At 36.7% G+C, this 19,776-nt stretch overlaps 1 protein-coding gene across 2 annotated transcripts in view; it reads right to left on the bottom strand.

The window, feature by feature from the left end:
* Positions 1–4,073: 4,073 nt before the first annotated feature.
* Positions 4,074–19,776, bottom strand: part of C3H4orf33 (chromosome 3 C4orf33 homolog) — a 64,447-nt gene continuing 48,744 nt past the window's right edge. Inside the window, exon 10 of one of the 2 annotated variants that reach the window (XR_006887831.1) lies at positions 4,074–4,102. The gene's annotated coding sequence lies outside the window, so the exon portion shown is untranslated. Of the gene's footprint in view, positions 4,103–15,708; positions 15,826–19,776 lie in introns of those variants that run through there. The other variant, XR_006887830.1, reaches the window with a different exon arrangement.

Raw genomic sequence — 19,776 nt, 5'->3', positions numbered from 1 at the left:
AATAATGTTCAACACACTGTACATAATACGCTAAAGTATTCTGCTCACAAAATAGTCAAGGATGGCAATGTACCAGCATCTACCCAACCCACAGTCAATTTACTACCTTTCACACAAGAGATGTGTGCATTTTAACCAAAGTCTGCATTAAGTACTTACTTTCCCAATGTTATATTTTCAAGGTCAGAAACTAAACTGCCTCATCAAAAATGTCAAGGAATAAACATCTTAGAAGTGTCTGTTAAAAATTCAGATTCCCAATAGTCATGTTATTAAAATTAAACTGGCAGTTTTCAAAGTTGGTAACATAAACAAATTAAATTGCAGAATTTTAATATTTTATTTCTATAAATTTTATTATTTATCATGCTTAGTTCATTTGTAATAATTGACAAAAATAATGACACACAATTTAGCACTGTTTGACCTAAAATTTTAAATTTCTTACAGTGACGTGTATCATTTATATTTTTTATTTTCTGTATATTACTATGTTTTGACATCTTTAAAAACCTTTCTGGCTGGGGAGAGACTGCCCCACCCTGGACTAGCCAATTCTTAGAGATAGCAAAGGGCCCAGTGGGGAGCACAACCTTGATATGTAAACTAACCAATCCAGAGCCATTCCTCCTCCATCTGGCCATATACCCCAGGAGGCAATAGTCTCTGCCTTAACCATCCCAGGGCCAGGTGGAAACTAGGGACCACCCTTAGAGCTTAGAGCCCATCAAAATTATTCAAACTAGCCAATCCTAAACTGTTTACCCTGCCCTGACTTGCCTTTCTCTCAGAAGCTCCAATAAATACAGTGGCCTAGGCTCCCCTCCCTCCTGCCCCCATGCCTCCTGACCCACGTTAGTGCTTTCCCATGTGGCCCTTCATGGCACGGCGTGCCTCCTGTTTCTAGGACCTATGAGTATAACAAGCTTTGCTTTCTTGAACCTCTCCTGTGTCTCCTCTGTGGCTGCAGCTGACTGACTACCAGATAGAAGAACACAGAAATGATGCTTATGTTTACTTGATTTCCTGTTTTCTACATGCAGCTTACTGCTGATTGTCCAACAGTATCTATTCTCCTCTTCTTACCTTTTAATGACAGACACCATTGGGCTTAGCTGGCTTGTGACTGTCTGGCTAGAGGTGACATTTCCCAGCCTCCCTTGAAGTTAGATGTGGCCCTGTGATTAGGTTTCGGTCAAACTTATCACATAGATGAGAAATAAAACTTGTTTTTGTTCATTTAAAAGGCAAAACTAGGAACAACACCTAGCAAGTGCATAGAAGTGAGTTTCAATTCAATAGAGGAAATTACTTTCTAACAATGGCATTCTTTAGAAGCTATTGCACTTCTAACACTAGATCTTCTTTTCAAACAAAGGTTGGATAATGTGTTCCACCAACAAGATGGAAGGAGAGATTTCTGAACTAATAAAAGCTTGGAATAGATGGCCCTTAAAGTTTCTTCCAGCCCTAATATTCTACAATTCTATGCCAGGTAGGAAAAGGAAAGAAGAGGAAGGAGTGATGAAAAGGCAACGTTTAGAACTAAATGACTTATAAACAAGGAATAGATTACTAGGAAATACATCTGAATAACTAGAAAAAATTTTGCGTTAATTACCATTTTTATAGAATACCAAGTTTCACATATGTCTACCCTTTTTAAAAAACAACCACAAAATTTCAAACAAATAAGTTCAAAAATCTAGAGGGCAAGCTCTAGATTCAGAGTACAGAAATAAAATGATGTCTCATGGTTTTGAGATTAATTTGATTGGAACTCAAAATTCCTTTCATTAATCATTCATAGTAGCAGTTGGAGACTGTTTGATTGATTCAGGTTACAATCATGGAGTAATTTACTACTCTAATTTATAACATGATGTCTGTTGGCTTTTGCCATACTTATATTTCTATCTGCCCTAGATTCTGTCACTTTATAAACATCTTAGTTAATGACTCCCTCCAATTCATTAATAAGTTTAATTAAAGTAAATAAAGGAAAGGACTATATCACACTAATCTTTGCACTGTCTCTATGCCTAACACAATGCCATTGTTATAAGTGGGGCTCAGAAATACATTTGTTCAACGATCATTTCTGGAGACTCAACTCTGTACCTGCCAATGCTCTGGGCACTGGGAGCAACACAGTGCTGTTTAAGAGCATGGATTCCAGGTCAGATGAATCTGTGTTTGAATCCCTGCTCTGCCAGGGATTAGTATACCTCAGTTTCCTCACCTATAAAATGGGCAAAATAAGACTTCTTCCTTACCAGGTAAAGACTGAGCAAGATAATATGTGTAATGTGCTTAGCATAGCCTGGCATATACTAAGTCCTCAATAAATGTCATTTATAAGTCAATCACACTTTTCCACGAGGAAAGAACTTTGGCCTATTTTTTTTTCATTACTGTATCCCCTGCACCAAAAACAGTGCCTGGAGCATAGTAGGCACTTAAAAAAAAGTGTTTTAAATAAATGAATCAGTAATCAAGACATATTTTTACATAAAAATGATTTCATTTTCTTCATTACAGACATTTATTTCAAGAATTAGAAACTACATGGACGGATGCTCTATTAAGACAAAATGAAGAAGAACTTCTTCTAACATACCAAGATAATTTACTTCCTTCCAGAATCCTGCCTTAGAAAGACAAGGTAAATTATGTTATATAGGCAATAACTACTTACAGTAAAATGCTTACCTTTATATATAACCTAAATAATAAAATCTTCAAATTGGCAAGAAATGTGGTTAATTAAGTATACCTATTAGATACTCAGAGAAGTCTTAACACATAAGAACTTGAAAAAGCCAAAATGACAAACTCTTGATTTTCTTATTTATCTCAGGACTACACGAGACAAATGCTTTTAACAGAAGAAATTAAAATGCTAATAATTTCAATCTTATCTCCCAAGAACACCGTATTTTAGCAGTTCCTGGTGTATGGCAAAATAGCTTTCACACATTTGTTTTTCCATTCAGTACTCCAGAAAATTTGCCAAAAGGCAGGATTCCAGATGGAAAAGAAGAAAGAAAACATGAAGAACTTGAATAACCCACAAGGATTTATATTTGAGAATGATATAATGACTGTACCAGTGACGAGGAGGTATAATGGATGCCAGTCCCTTCCCTCTGCCAGATTTTCCTTCTCCCTTTTTCTGAGAACCCTCACTCCCTTTGGAGAACTGCTCCTCACTCTTCCAACCATGTAATTCTGGCAGGGCTGTCAATTACAGTATTATAGCCTCCTTATATACTGAAGTGGCAAGAAGAAATGTGTTTCCTCTAAGGTGGCTAAGCTTGGATATGTGTAAATTTTCAACCGCCTGAGTCATCTCTCTCACCACTACCACATAAAGGAAGCCTCTCTCTGTAGGAGAAAAGAAAAAATTAAGATAGACACACAGAGATGTGGAAGAGGTGTAGAGATGAATGGGAGCTAAAACATGAGAGTGTGAGAAGAAAAAAGAGCAAGAGAGAAATAACCGTTGACATCATTCTAAATCTTTGGATTGAGGAAGCTTGAGGCAGGCCAGCTAGTCCACGTCTAAGCTACTTAAGGACCTGAGACAACAATTCTCTGTTTTTGCTCAAATTTCCTTGAGTTGTACTTCTTTCATTTATAATTAAAAGAATTCTGATGAATACAGGAGACTGGATTTTACTTAATCACAAAGTATCTAGAGGTACAGTATAAGTCTATAAATCAAAATATTTCGAGTCTTATGAATATTCAAGATTTTCAAATATGGGCACTATTTTTTGTTTTCTGTTTTTAATGTTTTATGCATTTATATGATTAAAACTGCAAAACATTTGGGTTTTACTCATTGAAACTATTCTCCTCTTTGAGATGTGAATTTCCACACAATTAAAACAAGTGAGAAAAACATAACATTCATTTTGAAGAAATTATCTTAGCAACTCAAGTTAATATAATGATTATTAAGTTAACCACAGAGGCAATAGCATGAGGATTAAAGAGCATGGACTCCGAAGCCAGATTGCCTGGACTCCAGTTTAGCTCTGCCACTTACCAGCTGTGAGATCTTGGTCAAGTTATTCAACAGAGGTATGTTTCCTACCTGGAAAACGGATTATGGTGTGATGAAAGGATTTGAAATGTGAAAAGTGTTTAGAATAGTATTTGACCCAACATAAGCATTACATTAGTGTTAGTCTTTATTGTTACTATTGTTACTATCTAAAACAATTGATGTTACGATAAGCAGATCCTAAATTTCATCGTCGTGACTTGGCAACAACAATGCAGTGCTTTGAAACGCCTCATTGGTTGGCTGATTTTATCATCTCACGCTTTTCTTCAATGAAAGAAATGAGAATCAGAATGGCCTGATAGATGCACAAAAGTTCAGGTGTATACATGCAAACCCATGAAGCATTTTACCAACGTTAGTATTGACAAAGCCAAGAACAGCGTGCTGGTTCCCTCTGCCACTTAGCCTTTTTCCTCTAAGGGAGAGGAATGTAATGGAAAGCAAATTGTCTGACTGGGAACTTGAGACTGAAATAATCTAATGCTGATTGATTCTACTTATTTTCTACAACAATGTGATAATATGCTTAACTGTATTTAACTATCCAAAATGACTATCTAAAGAATTGTTTCTTTTTAAATCGATAGCCATGCAGTGCCTCTCCAAACCACATTCCTTGACTGAGCATCTCTAGAGATACCAATATTTGTTTGTCCAGTACAGCGAGGGTCAGAAGAGTCTACACCCTTGAATGGATTTTGTGTAGAAACAGATGATGCCCTGGACAGAGCTAAATAGATCGCTTTAAATTTTAAAGTTTAAAACAAAGGCTTTGGAACTCAGAACTCAGCTCATTAGTAAATTTTCTTCTAAATTTTGCTTGTTAACTCAAAGACAAAGTCTATAAAGCATAAGGAGTGCATGTGTGTATGTGTGTGTGTGCATGCACGCATACAACTTATTTAGTGGAGTTAAATTAGGGTCTTAAATATTGTAAAAAAACACTGAGTATCATAACTACACTAGAAGCTCTCTACAGTTTTGAGATCTGAGACTAGTTTCATGAAAAGGCACCAATCATGATGAATTTAAATCAGGAAGTGGGTCAGCCTTATAACTTTGAATGACGTCTACAATAATACATATGGAGAGACTCATGCATATTTCGCAAACCAAATAGAATATTTGAGAGGTTAATGATTTTTAAAAACTATCTGGAAAGCTAGCCTAAAGCAGTGAGCAGCTTTAGTATGCATTAAAAGAGAACTTAGGGGCAGATTTCCACCTCGAGGTACCGTTTAGTCTTGCTTTTCCAAAAAAAATGATTCAACAACTGCAAATAAAAAATAATCATCATATTGAGAAATTTAATCCAGAAAGAGTCAAGAAAGTGAACATTCGTAAAGAGTCACATTCTGAAGAAGGGAAATCTAGTACCTTATTTTTGAAATGAAAGTTTTATGTTCAATATTACTACAAACTATTTTAGAAAATTCAAAGTAACATTCTTGGGACATTATGAATATTAAAATTTAAAGCAATTTATTTGTTGTCCATACAAAATATTCTGTTCCAAGTGTTTCCCAAAGTGACTTTCTTGAAAAATTAATCCCACAGAATTTCTACAGACAGTAGGTACTAAATGTGGGAGGTAGCTTAGAATAGAAGTTGAGTTCAAATTGTGCCCACCCCATTTATGAGACCTTGGGCAAATTTCTTAACCGCATTATGTCTCAGTTTCCTAATCTGTGAAACACAGATAAAAATGGTATCTACATCTTAGGACTAATGTATGAAGTTTTTACATTAGTGTCTGGTACATAGTAAGAACTCAATAAATGGCTGCTGCCATTGTTGTTATTAGTATTACTATTATGTAAAAAAAAGTACTGTGGACAAATACGTTTGTGATATGTTGGGTTAATAATGTGAAACAGATTTCCCTTCTGAAGGATTTGAGAGTTACTAATATGTTAACGTTCATAGTGACTCTGCAAGGGACAAATAAAGTTTGTGGTCTTTTCCAAAACTTTTTCATTGGAACCATTTTTTTCCCCTCAGTATACTTTTCAAAACTAATGTCAATGAACAGACTTGAGGGATGTAAATAAATAAAAAGAGGATCTCAAAAGAATTTTTTTCTTTCTTTCTTTTTTTTTTTTTTTCCGAGGAAGATTAGCCCTGAGCTAACTGCTGCCAATCTTCCACTTTTTGCTGAGGAAGGCTGGCCCTGGGCTAACATCCATGCCCATCTTCCTCTACTTTATATGTGGGACACCTACCACAGCATGGCATGCCAAGCAGTGCCATGTCCGCACCCGGGATCAGAAGCAGCGAACCCCGGGCCGCTGAGAAGCGGAATGTGCGCACTTAATTGCTGTGCCACTGGGCTGGCCCCAGAATTTTTTAAAAAGATAATACAAACTAATCTGCCTACTGTAATCACTCTACTAAGGAATTTTTAAAATTCTAGTTCTAAAATCAGACAACCTGGCTTTGAGTACCAGCTCCACTGCTTACACACTATGTGATCTGACGCAAAAAAATGAACTTTTCTAAGCCTCTGCTTTGTCATTTGTAAAACGGTGATGGTAACCATACCAATGTCACAGGATTGCTGTAAGGATTAAATGGAACAACACTTGTAAAGCATTTGCCAGAATGCTGTCAAGCTGGGGAAAGAGATTCTTCTTGGGGCATCCTGTGCATTAAGGTGTCTCCATTCCCCCACCCACAGCCAGATGAGGCTATGACCTTCTGAAGCCAAACATGACTTGAGAACCAGGAGAATTCAGATATCCGTAAATATTTCTGGTGAAGGCCACAATATTGCTAGTGTAAGATTTTCTTGAATGATAACATAAATCCCAACCATAAAAGAGCCATAGCATTACAAATCATTCAGCTTCTCAGAGCCTTTATGACTGAGCTCTGCTGAGATTGTGTCACTGCCAGGACTCTGGGGGCCAAAGGAAGCTGCTCAGAGGGATCTTGTATTTTCTCTTGCTTTGTGTGTACTTGCTTCTGCTAGATTTCTACATTCTTTCCCATTGTAAATTGAGAAGTTAATATAATTAATTATATTGGGTTTGGGTGGGGCAGAGGAGGGGAGTTCTTTCTATCTATAGCTAAACAGAAATACTATAGCAAAGCACTGCCTCAACATAAGCACATAACGAATATTAACTGTTGGCTATCATTCTCATTCAGGGTTGGATCTGGGGTTTTGGCAGCCAAAAGCTTATAAAATTTGAGAGGACCCTATCTGAAAAAAAGAGAAACACAAAATTACAAAACCAAAGTTAGACACAGGACCTTAGAAGGAATTCATTCAAATAGGGGGCCCTGAAGCATAAGCTTCACTAGATTTACAGTAAACCTACTCAGATGACAGAAAATACATGCTTCTGCTTTCAGGGACTTTTAAATAAAATAAGGGAAACAAGACAGTACCTATGAGTTTAAACAGCAGTCTAAAATGTGAGTCAGTATGGTGACACATAAATGTCACAAAATAGCATATAACAAATTTCTAAGTGAATAACACAGCTAATATATATTACAGAAGTTCAAAAGATAGAGCAATCACCATGAACTGGATTATCTTAGAAGGCTTCACAGAGGAGGTGACATTTTAATCAGGTCAAAAAGAGAGGACTTGGGTAGGCAGAAAGAAAGGAAAATTCTATGTGTTCAAATCATTGAAGTTAAAATGAGCAGACCTGTTTGGTTGAGGTAGAAGTTGTTGGGAGGATAGTAATTGAACATGGTCAGAGAAGCAGTCAATCAAAGGCATTGAATAGCAGTCTAACAATTCAGGGCTTAACCTTACAAGCAAAATGAAGTTACCAACCTTCTTGAAAAGAATGGAGTGACATAATCGAAGTGGTTTTTTAGGACCACCAGCCAGTTCATTGCACATTAAATAAGCACAATCATGAAGACATCGGCAGCAGGAACACTATCTGAAGTCTTTTAATAGTGTAGACAGTCCTCAAGAAGTAGTACTCAGAAGCTGAGGATGGAAGTGAAGGGACATATTCAAGGGACATCCTCAAAGAAGAATCAACAGGATTTGAAAATATTCGTGGGGGGGAAAAATGAAGAGATCAACAATGACACCAGAGATTTCAAGGCTGGTAACTTGGAGAATAACTTAGCAGAAACTGGAAAGTCAGAAATAAAAGTGATTTTGTACAAAGACAAGGTCAGATTTGGGTGTGAAAAGTTTGGGACAAAGAAAGAATACATTTAGGTTTTCATGTCCACAACAAAGTTGTAAATATGGCTTTAAGAGAGATTCTGGAGAAGAAATTTCTACTCATTAAATTCTGGTAACGTAAAAAATGACTTTTTTAAACAGGATAACAGCATATTTTGGAAGGTTCTGGATTTGGAGTCAAGAGGCTTCAGATGCAGATACAGGTGTGTTTAAAGTAGCTAGACTACTGGATCCCTCACAGGCAGAGTTCCAAGACACTGCAACTCCATGAAGAGGTCATCTTGTTTTCCCTAAAAAGTTCAATGAAATCTATAAATTACAAAAACATAAAATATCTGGATGAGAAATCTTTCTCAAAATGTATAGATAACTTTTTTAGTAATAAGTATTACAATACTACTGTAAAATTAAAAAAGGGTGGTTTTAATTTGTAGTTCCTAGAATTAGAGAACACTGTCAATTTAAATTCAATGATGCAAAATGGTGTCAAGATGGCAGCATAGTCAGACTTTGAACTCACCTCATCCCATGGACACAACAAATTTATAACTACATTTGGAACAATTCCCCTGAGAGGGAACTGAAAACTGGATAAAAAGAACCCCCATAACAAGAGGTAGTGCTGACTGAGGTGGAAGAGGCAGAAATTCCTTTCTGGAGAGAAAAAAGCCACCTTTGAGCCATGGTGCTTCATGGTTGGCCAAGAGCAATCTTAGGATACAAAGCCTTCCCTGGAGGAATGGGGGATCTGAGCATGGGATCATTAGCACAATAAGCAGCTTTTGGACTCAGCACAACTGAGATGAGTGTCATAATATCTGGCTTTGCTGGCTATTAACCGCAAACAGGAATACCCCCAGAAAAGCTATTGGACATAAGAGAAAGAAAAGCTTGCTCTTAAATGGCCCACACACAAATTTACTCATTTCGGAAAGCCACCTAAAATCACCAGAAAGAAAGGTGCACAGTCCTTCAGTGAAAAGCGACTCACTTGATAGGCTCTGGGTGCATCTTGGTAAGAGATGAGATCACCCTAGGGACTGAGTCATTGGCAGCAGCCATTATCGTGACTTAGTACAGGCATGCTGACACGGATGCTGGCAGATGCCACTGGAGTTCTTCCACTGGCCTGTTAGTGCAGGGGTCTGCCCACCCACCAGAACACCAATTTAATCCAGCTCAGCCAGGGCAGGCAGGCTGACTCAGGGACTGGCCCCAGTGAACAGTAAGCCCTCGAGCTACTTGTGGCCCTGCATAGGTGGGGTGCCTGGAACCTCTGCAGCTGGGCCACTGGGCCCACCTCTGCAGGGCAGGGCATGCACAAGGAGCAGGTGCAGTGTGTGGGGTGTTGGCAGACCATGTGAGGCCTCTGCAGTCAACTGAGTCTGGTGCAGTGGATTGGGTTATGTGAACAGGGCAGGACTGTGTTGACAGGTGTGTTGCCCTGTGGACAGTGGGCCTTGTCAGCTGCAGCAGACTTGTGCTTCTCAAACAGCCACAAATAGGATCAGCCTCACCTTCCAAAGCCTGAAACAACTGGGCGCTCCCATGCCTGGGGCCAGCCCCACTCAGCCACAATCCTAAGAGAGCTGAAAACAGTCTTGGAGGCCAGAGGCCTACAGCAATTGTCATCCCCTGAACCTAGCAATCAGCCATGCTGGGGGCCTACTCACTCAACAGAAAAACTGTAACAGGAATGTTCTATGAGACATTGCAGCCAACGGTGCTGGGGCTCCCCACACCCGATAAAGTGACTGAAGGGTCTGTAGTAGCCACACGCAGCTGAACATTACAATCAGCCAGCCAGGGGCCAGCCCTGTGGTCAAGTCATTAAGTTCATGTGCTCCACTTTGGGGGCCCAGGGTTTGCTGGCTCAGATCCTGGGCATGGATCTACACACTGCTCATAAAGCCATGCTGTGGTGGCATCCCACATAGAAGAACTAGAAGGACTTACAACTAGGATATACAGCTATGTACTGGGGCTCTGGGGAAAAAAAAAAGAGGAAGATTGGCAACAGATGTTAGCTCAGGGCCAATCTTCCTCACCAAAAAAAGAAAAGAAAAAAGAATAATCACCCAGCCAGGGGGACAGCCTAGCCTTCCCAGGCACCTGCAGCAAGAGCAACCCTTCCACAACAGAAAGACACACATAGCCCACACAGGGGACAATCCTGGAACATTTGGAACTGGTGACAAGAAGGAAGCACACTGCTGGGCCTCATAAGGCATAGCTTACATAAAGCTATCTCTCCAAGATCAGGAGATGTAGCTGACCTATGTAAAACATAGATATACGCACAGAGAAAGAGGCAAAACGAGGAGAAAAAGCAATATATTCCAAGTAAGGGAACAGGCCAAAACCCCAGAAAAAGAGCTAAATGAAACAGAGATAAACAATACACCTGACAAAGAGTACAAACTAAGAGTCATAAGGATTCTGACTAATCTTGGGAGAAGAATGGACGAACTCAGTGAGAACTTTGACAAAGAATTGGAACATATAAAAAAGAATGGGGGCCGGCACACTGGCTCAGCAGTTAAGTGAGCATGTTCCACTTTGGCGGCCCAGGGTTCACCAGTTCGGATCCCAGGTGCAGACATGGCACCATTTGACAAGCCATGCTGTGGTAGGCATCCCACACATAAAGTAGAGGAAGACGGGCATGGAGGTTAGCTCAGGGCCAGCCTTCCTCAGCAAATAGAGGATTGGCAGCAGTTAGTTCAGGGCTAGTCTTCCTCAAAAACAAACAAACAAAAAGAATGAATCAGAAATGAAGCATACAACACTGAAAATGAAAAATTCTCTAGAGGGACTCAATAGCAGAGTAGATGATACAGAAGAACGGGTCAGCGAGCTGGACAAAAGACTAGAGGGAATCACCCAAGCTGAACAGATCAAAGAAAAAAGAATTCAAAAGAACAAGGACAGTCTAAGGGAATTCTAGGACAACATCAAACTCACTAACATCCATATTATATGCGTCCCAGAAGGAGAAGGGAATCTATTCGAAGAAATAATAGCTGAAAACTTTCTTAACCTAAAGAAGGAAACAGACACCCAGGTACAGGAAGCACAGAGAGTAACAAACAAGATAAACCCAAAGAGGCCCACACAAAAGATACATTATAATTAAAATGTCAAGAATTAAAGATAAAGAGAGAATCCTAAAAGCCACAAGAGAAAGGAAACAAGTGACATACAAAGGAAACCCCATAAGGCTATCAGCTGACTTCTCAGCAGAAATATTACAGGCTAGAAGAGGGTGGCATGATATATTTAAAGTGCTGAAAGAAAAAACCTACAGCGAAGAATTCTCTACCCAGCAAGGTTATCATTCAGAATGGAAGGAGAGATAAAGAGTTTCCCAGACAAGCAAAAACTAAAGGAGTTTATCACCAAGAAACCAGCCTTAGAACAAATGCTAAAGGGATTCATTTAAGTGGAAAAGAGAGGATCACAAATAGAAACAAGAAAATTATTTAAAAAAAAACAATAAAATCACTGGTAAAGGCAAATATACAGTAAAGGTAACAGAATGACCACCTAGGAAGCTAATATGAAGGTCAAAAGACAAAAGTACTAAAATTATCTATTTCCATGATAAGAGGGTAATGAATACACACGCACAAAAAAGAGGTTAGATATGATATGAAAAAACATAAAATATGTGAGGAGGGGAGTAAAAGAATAGAGCTTTTAGCAAGCATCTTTTCTGACCACAACAGTATGAAACTAGAAATCAAGTACAGGAAGAAAATCGGAAAAGCCACAAATATGTGGAAATTTTAAAAAATGCTACTGAATAATGATTGGGTCAATGAAGAAATCAAAGGAGAAATCAAAATGACTTGATCAAAATGAAATCAAAAGGAGACAAATGAAAATGAAAATACAACATGCCAAAATTTATGGGATACAGCAAAAACTGGTTTGAAGAGGGAAGCTTATAGCAATACAGGTCCACCTCAACAAACAAGAAAAATCTCAAATAAACAATCTACCAGTGCACCTAAAGGAAGTGGAAAAATAAGAATAAACAAAGCCCAAAATCAGTAAAAGAAAGGAAATCATAAATATCATAGCAGAAATAAATGAAATAGAGACTGCAAAAACAATAGAGAAAATCAATGAAACCAAGAGTTGATTCTTTGGAAAGATAAACAAAATTAACAAACCTTTAGCTAGACTTACCAAGAAAAAAAGAGAGAAGGTTCAAATAAATAAAATCAGAAATGAAAGAGGAGAAATTACAACAGACATCTCAGAAATACAAAGGATTCGATAATCTAGAAGAAATGGATAAATTCTTAGAATCATACCATCTCCCAAAATTGAATCAAGAAGACACAGAGAATCTGAATAGATCAATCACCAGTAAGGAGATCGAAACAGTAATCAAAAACCTCCCCAAAAATAAAAGTCCAAGACCAGATGGCTTCCCTGGTGAATGCTACCCAACATTCAAAGAAGAGTTAATACCTCTCCTTCTCAAACTCTTCCAAAAAACTGAAGAGAAGGGGATGCCTCCTAATTCATTCTACAAAGCCAACATTACCCTGATGTCAAAAGCAGACAAGGACAACACAAAAAAAGAAAATTACAGGCCAATATCACTGATGAACATAGACGGAAAAATGCTCAACAAAATACTAGCAAATCAAATACAATACATTAAAAAGATCATACACCATGATCAAGTTGGATTTATTCCAGGGATGCAGGGATGGTTCAACATGTGCAAATCAATCAACGTGATACACCACATTAACAAAATGAAGAATAAAAATCACATGATTATCTCAATAGATGCAGAGAAAGCATTTGACAAGATACAGCATTCATTTATGATAAAAATTCAGAATACAATGTGTATAGAAGGAAAGTACCTCAACATAATAAAGGACATATATGACAAACCCACAGCTAATATCATTCTCAACAGAGAAAAACTGAAAGCTATACTTCTAAGAACAGTAACCAGACAAGGATGCCCATTTTCACCACTCTTATTTAACATAGTATTGGAAGTCCTAGCCAGAGCAATCAGGCCAGAAATAGAAATAAAAGGGGTCCAAATTGGAAAGGAGGAAGTGAAACTGTCACTATTTTAAGATGACATGATTTTATATAGAGACAACCATAAAGAATCCACCAAAAAACTTTCAGAAATAAAACATGGATATGGTAAAGTTGCAGGATACAAAATCAACATATAAAAATCACTTGCATTTCTATACACTAACAATGAAGTAGCAGAAAGAGAAATTAAGAATACAATCCCATTTACAATTGCAACAAAAATAATAAAATACCTGGAAATAAAGTTAACCACAGAGGCGAAAGATCTGTACCCTGAAAACTATAAAACATTGTTGAAAGAAATTGAAGAAGGCACAAAGATATGGAAAGATATTCTGTGCTCTTGGATTGGAAGAATTAACATAGTTAAAATGTCCGTACTTGTTAAAGCAATCTACAGATTCAATGCAATCCCTATCAAAGTTCCAACAACACTTTTCACAGAAATAGAACAAATAATCCTAAAACTTATATGGAATAACAAAAGACGCCAAATAAGCAAAGGAATCCTGAGAAAAAAGAACAAAGCTGGAGGTATCACACTCCCTCATTTCAAAATATACTACAAAGCTATCGTAACCAAAATAGCACAGTACTGGCCCAAAAAGAGACAAACAGATCAAAGGAATAGAATTGAGACCCCAGAAATAAACCCACACATCTATAGACAGCTAATTTTCGACAAGGGAGCCAAGAACATACAATGGAGAAAGAACAGTCTCTTTAGTAAGTGGTGTTGGGATAACTGGACAGCCACATGCAAAAGAATGAAAGTAGACCATTATCTTACACCATGCACAAAAATTAATTCAAAATGGATTAAAAACTTGAATGTAAGACCTGAAACCATGAAACTTCTAGAAGAAAACATAGGCAGTACACTCTTCAACACCAGTCTTAGCAATATATTTTCAAGTACCACGTCTGACTGGGCAAGGGAAACAATAGAAAAAAAATAAACAAATGGGACTACATCAAACTAAAGATCTTCTGCATGGCAAAGAAAACTATCAACAAAACAAAAAGACAACCTGAAAAATTGGGAGAAGATATTTGCAAACTATATATCTGATCAGGGGTTAATATCCAAAATATATAAAGAACTCATACATCTGAACAACAAAAAAACTAACAACCCAATTAAAAAATGGGCAAGGGATCTGAACAGACATTTCTCCAAAGAAGATAAAGAGATGGACAACAGGCACATGAAAAGATGCTCAACATCACTAATTATCAGGGAAATGCAAATCAAACCACAATGAGATATCACCTCTGGCCCATCAGTATGGCTATAATTAACAAGACAGGAAATAACAAGTGTTGCAGAGGATGTGGAGAGAACGGAACTCTCGTATACTGCTCATGGGAGTGCAAACTGTTGCAGCCACTATGGAAAACAGCATGGCGATTCCTCAAAAAGTTAAGAATAGAACTACCATACGATCCAGCTATTCCACTGCTGGGTATTTACCCAAAGAACACAAAAACACAAATGCATAGATATATGCACCCCTATGTTGATTGTGGCATTATTCACAATAGCTAAGACTTGGAAGCAACCTTGGTGCCCACCAAGGGAAGGATGGATAAAGAAGAGGTATATATACACAATGGAATACTACTCAGCCATAAAAAATGATGAAATCTGGCCATTTGTGACAATATAGATAGATCTTGAGGGTATTATGCCAAGCGAAATAAGTCAGAGGGAAAAAGTCAAATACTGTATGATCTCATTTGTAAATAGAAGATAAAAACAACAATAAACAAACACAGACAGACAGAGATTGGATTGGTGGTTACCAGATGGGAAGGTGGGAGGGAGGAGAGAGAAATGAGTCATTAGGCACATGTGTATGGTGATGGGTTATAATTAGTCTTTGGGTGGTGACCATGATGTAATCTACATAGAAATTGAAATATAATGATAGACACCTGAAATTTATATACTGTTATAAACCAATGTTACCACAATAAAAAAAATAAAACAAATTCAATGATGCATGCTTTGCAAATACCACTCAACACCTGAAATAAAACACTTATCTATATTTATTACTTAGACTAACATTTTCACATGAATTGCTAAATAATAGTGTGTCACAGATAATTTTCTTAAGTGCTTAAACCTCAATTCCAGGCCACACATTTTTTGACCCCAGCTTTCTACATCATTGAGATTTCAGATATTCAGGATGAGTAGCATGAGGTATTTGGAAAGTCTGAGAAGATTAATAGATACTGTAAGAAAATACTGTCATATATTATAACGTGTGCTCTTTATTTATCTCAGCTTTAAGACTCAAAATAGAAAGTTTCTCACCTTCCTACTCCAAGAGTTCATCAAAAGGCTGTCCTGCTTCCCGTGGCAGTGCTGGGGAACATCACAGAAAGGAGTATTCACTTCCATCAATAAGTCTTGAACCCCAGGTTTAAACTTGAGAGTCACAGGCCTGTGCGGTGCTGATAAACTCTCCCATGTTGTGGTAATTCTATATTCCAACTATCAGAATGAGACAGAAGAGCAAACACCATGATCTAAGTAAAGCAATGTGCTTCTTGCTCCCCTGGTCTTGATCAAATTAAACTGAAATAAGATTTTTCTACTAATATCCAAAAGGAATCAATACCCCATTACATTTTCAGGAATTCTATTAATTGCAGTAAAATGTTTTGGTGTGGTATTCACCCCGAGCAAAATACATACAAAACATATTTTGAGGAATTGGTTTTTTGTGACTTAATACATAGGTACATTTATTTATGTAGTATTCACAAAGTTTAATGATGTGAATTTGCTTTCATTCATTCCACAAATAATTTTTAAGGACATACTATGTGTGTAGTCTCTCTCTAGGTCATGTAGAGAAAATTCAAAAAAGTAGTAGATGCAATCCCTGCCCTAAAAGAATATATAGTCTTTATAATAAGGAAGGTAAAATGCACATCTACAAAACTCATGCACAGTTCAGCAAAGCATAGACTTAGAACTTAAGTGGATAACACAGAAAAGTAATAGAAACATGGAAATAATATAGGTTGGAGTAGAGAGAAAATGCCTCCTGGGATTTGATCTGCACGAGAAAGGAAAATACATATGTTGACTATAACTATCTTGGATAGTTTATTCTGGATGTTTATTTTGTCTACTTTAATTTCAACTTTTTGAGAATTGAAAATAATGACTCAGTCAGCAGTTATTGTTCATATTCCATGCTAGCTGCTGACTTCTACGTATTTCCCCAAAATGTAAAGAATGTTGTTCTTACCTAGGTATATATTAAATGATGTGTTAATTAATAAAACAAACATTTCTTGTGCAACCACCAACTGCCTTTTCTGTGCTAGATGTTACAACTACCAAAACAAGATATTTCCCTTGCCTTCAGGTGACTCACAGTCTAGTGGAAAAGAGAACTGAACACCACACGGGAAAACTGAAAAGGTTCTATTGGAAGTACGGGAGCACAGAGCAAAGAGCCTCGAGTTCTGATGTTAGGAATTGTAAGAGTGGAGAGTGTAGGCAAAGACTTCACAGAAGTTACAATTGAAAGATGTGTAGGAATAGAACTGGAAAGGAAACAAGTGTATTATAAATGGAGAAAATAGCATGTACAAAAGTATAGAACCATGTGAAAGCTGAAAGGAGGTAAGAGCCAGACATAAACGGAGCATAAGGTGCATGACGGGAGGGGAGGGGGTCTGGAGAGAGAACGGATGCTGGCGGAAGAGGGTGCACATCGTGGAGCTAACACTAGAATTTATGCTGAAGCCATGTGGAACTACTGCAGGGTTTTAAGCAGAGAATTTACTGACAAGGTTTATGTTTTAGAATAATCACTCTGGAGGATGTATAGAAGAACAAAAATACTCCAAAAAATTTGAAGTCTTATTCAAAAGTTATTTTTCTATCCCAATTTTCCGTAAATACACTGGTAAAGTTTTACTTTCAAAGTAATAGTCTTTATTTCAAATGATTCTTGTGAAATGTCTGTAAGAGAAAAGGATCTTAAAGAATAGACTTGAACTCAATTCAATAACAATGGAACTCTTTATTCCCTCTCTACAACATAATATTTCTCGAATCTCCCAGTGCTAGATACATTCATGCCTTCTCAATTATCCATTTCTCATTATGTAAAGAAAATTAACCAAAGTGAATCTGAGAAGAGAAAGCAAAGAAGAGAAAGCAAAATTTAGAGCCAAGAATAAATTACTGTAAGCATTGAATGCTATAGGTTTTAACAGCCATTTAGAAAACTATCCCATCATAAAAGAAAAAAAATCTGTCTGCACAAAAGTTTAAAACTTCATATACTCAGTGGTATGATCGTTCTTTTGCTCCTAAATATTCTTAAATTATGTCTAGCTCTTTTGCTTAGAAAAAAGCTACTTAGAGCTACTTTTGCTCAGAAAAAGAGTGGCATCATTTTTTAAATGTATTATGTTGAGTATTTTTTCTATTCTTTATAAATGGACTATGTTCTTTCTAATATCCCCGAATGGTCAAAAGCATTCTTCTGGTAACTCACAAATTTCAGTAAAAATATCCCCTTTACTAAAAATTCAAAATGTCAAAGTAATCCTAATTTTGTAGGAAATTTCAGTTGTTTTCTTATATAGTTCAAAAATATCAAATTCCAATAAGAAAATTTATGGAATAAAATAAAATTAATATTTGTAAACAAGCAAATAATTTTTATTCTAGTATTAAACATTCTCTGGTATACATTTCTTAAGTGAGATATCCATTTTATTAGTCCTACTTTGTCTACAAGTAAAAGCTTAAATACAAAAACAAAACAAAACAAAAATCCCACAACACCATACATAATAGTTTTAGGTATCCTTATGCTCAACTGCTGGTCTAATTATGATGTTGACCCCTTTCTAAAATAGCTTGCTGTTTATCACACTCCCAATTGCTTGAAGTCTGCTTTCTCTCAAATTTGTGAAATTCCCATTTGACGCCAGAACTACATAGAACAAAATTTGGCCTGATGAGTTTTGTTTTGCTTTTTTTCAATCAGACTCCCACAAAGGAATATAAAATCACTTGTAGTAATAGAAAGATGTTATTTGACCAAAAATGCTATGACTCCTGAAAGGCAAAACTAAATTTTTCTAAACTGGAAGGAATAAACTTCTAAAAGTCAAAAAAAGAGCAGATAACACTCTTAGACAAGTTGTTTAGCTATATAAACTTTTCTTGATGGATTTCTTTTTAAAAATTCTCTATAGGAAAATCAACAATGATTTTCAAGTGATAATAATAGGAAAGCATGCTTCATTAAAGTTAGGGCTAGGTGGTAGCAAATTAGAGAATCTTATTTCTAGATTTTCTACCTGCATCTATATGGGCATAGAGTTATATAATTATGTCAGGTCAATAGAATCAATGTGAATACACAGTCTGGATAAAAACTCCTTGCTATATCATTTCTCCAATTATTGGGCTTAAAATTTTTGCCCAGCTTTTTTTAAATAAGTACCTTTATTCTCTACCTTGCCTATGGAGACACAGCCCTAAAGGAAAGCCAATAATTTATCTATTCTATAGCCATTTTTTATCCTTCTGATAAATACCTTTGAAGTTATATTTTTCATATCTAATACTACTACTGAGTTACAATATTTTTTCAGGATTTTTAATTGTAAAGAAGCAGAAAAGTTATAAAATCAAATTGATGTCATTCTCATTGTAGGGGGATCAGCTTATGTTTTATAAAGTACATGAAATGTCGGCAAAAAAATTAGCTTTACCTAATGAGATCTAAACATGTCTAACATTTTTTTTTTTTTTTTTTTTTAAAGATTTTATTTTTTCCTTTTTCTCCCCAAAGCCCCCCGGTACATAGTTGTGTATTCTTCGTTGTGGGTTCCTCTAGTTGTGGCATGTGGGACGCTGCCTCAGCGTGGTCTGACGAGCAGTGCCATGTCCGCGCCCAGGATTCGAACTGACGAAACACTGGGCCGCCTGCAGCGGAGCGCGCGAACTTAACCACTCGGCCACGGGGCCAGCCCCATGTCTAACATTTTTTATGTGTATTAAAATCACAGGGATTACTATTTTGAATTCAGGGAAACAGACATATACGTAGCTATTGATACAAAGTTGTTTTGTAGAATAAGACAATGAGGCTGTTTATAACCTCAATTTATTCATTTGAAATTATGAATATATAAAGTATATATATTCTAGTAATCCAGTAATCCTATGTACTATCACACATATACAAAATTTAAATAGAATTTAATGCTTAGCATTTTTACTCCCATTAAGACATAAAACAATATTTAATTTTGTTTTAATTACACCTTACTTGTAAGCAAGGCATAAAACAAAATAGGAAAATAAGGTTTAAAACTATATAAGGTCTCCTACATACATTTATAGCAATTTAAATAGTGATGAACTAGATACAAATAATATTATAGGAATAATATAGAATCT

The sequence above is a fragment of the Equus quagga genome, chromosome 3 (assembly GCF_021613505.1).
Source record: "Equus quagga isolate Etosha38 chromosome 3, UCLA_HA_Equagga_1.0, whole genome shotgun sequence".
NCBI lineage: Eukaryota > Metazoa > Chordata > Mammalia > Perissodactyla > Equidae > Equus > Equus quagga.
The sequence above is the reverse complement of the archived record's forward strand: the minus strand, read 5'-3'. Positions and strand labels throughout refer to the sequence as shown.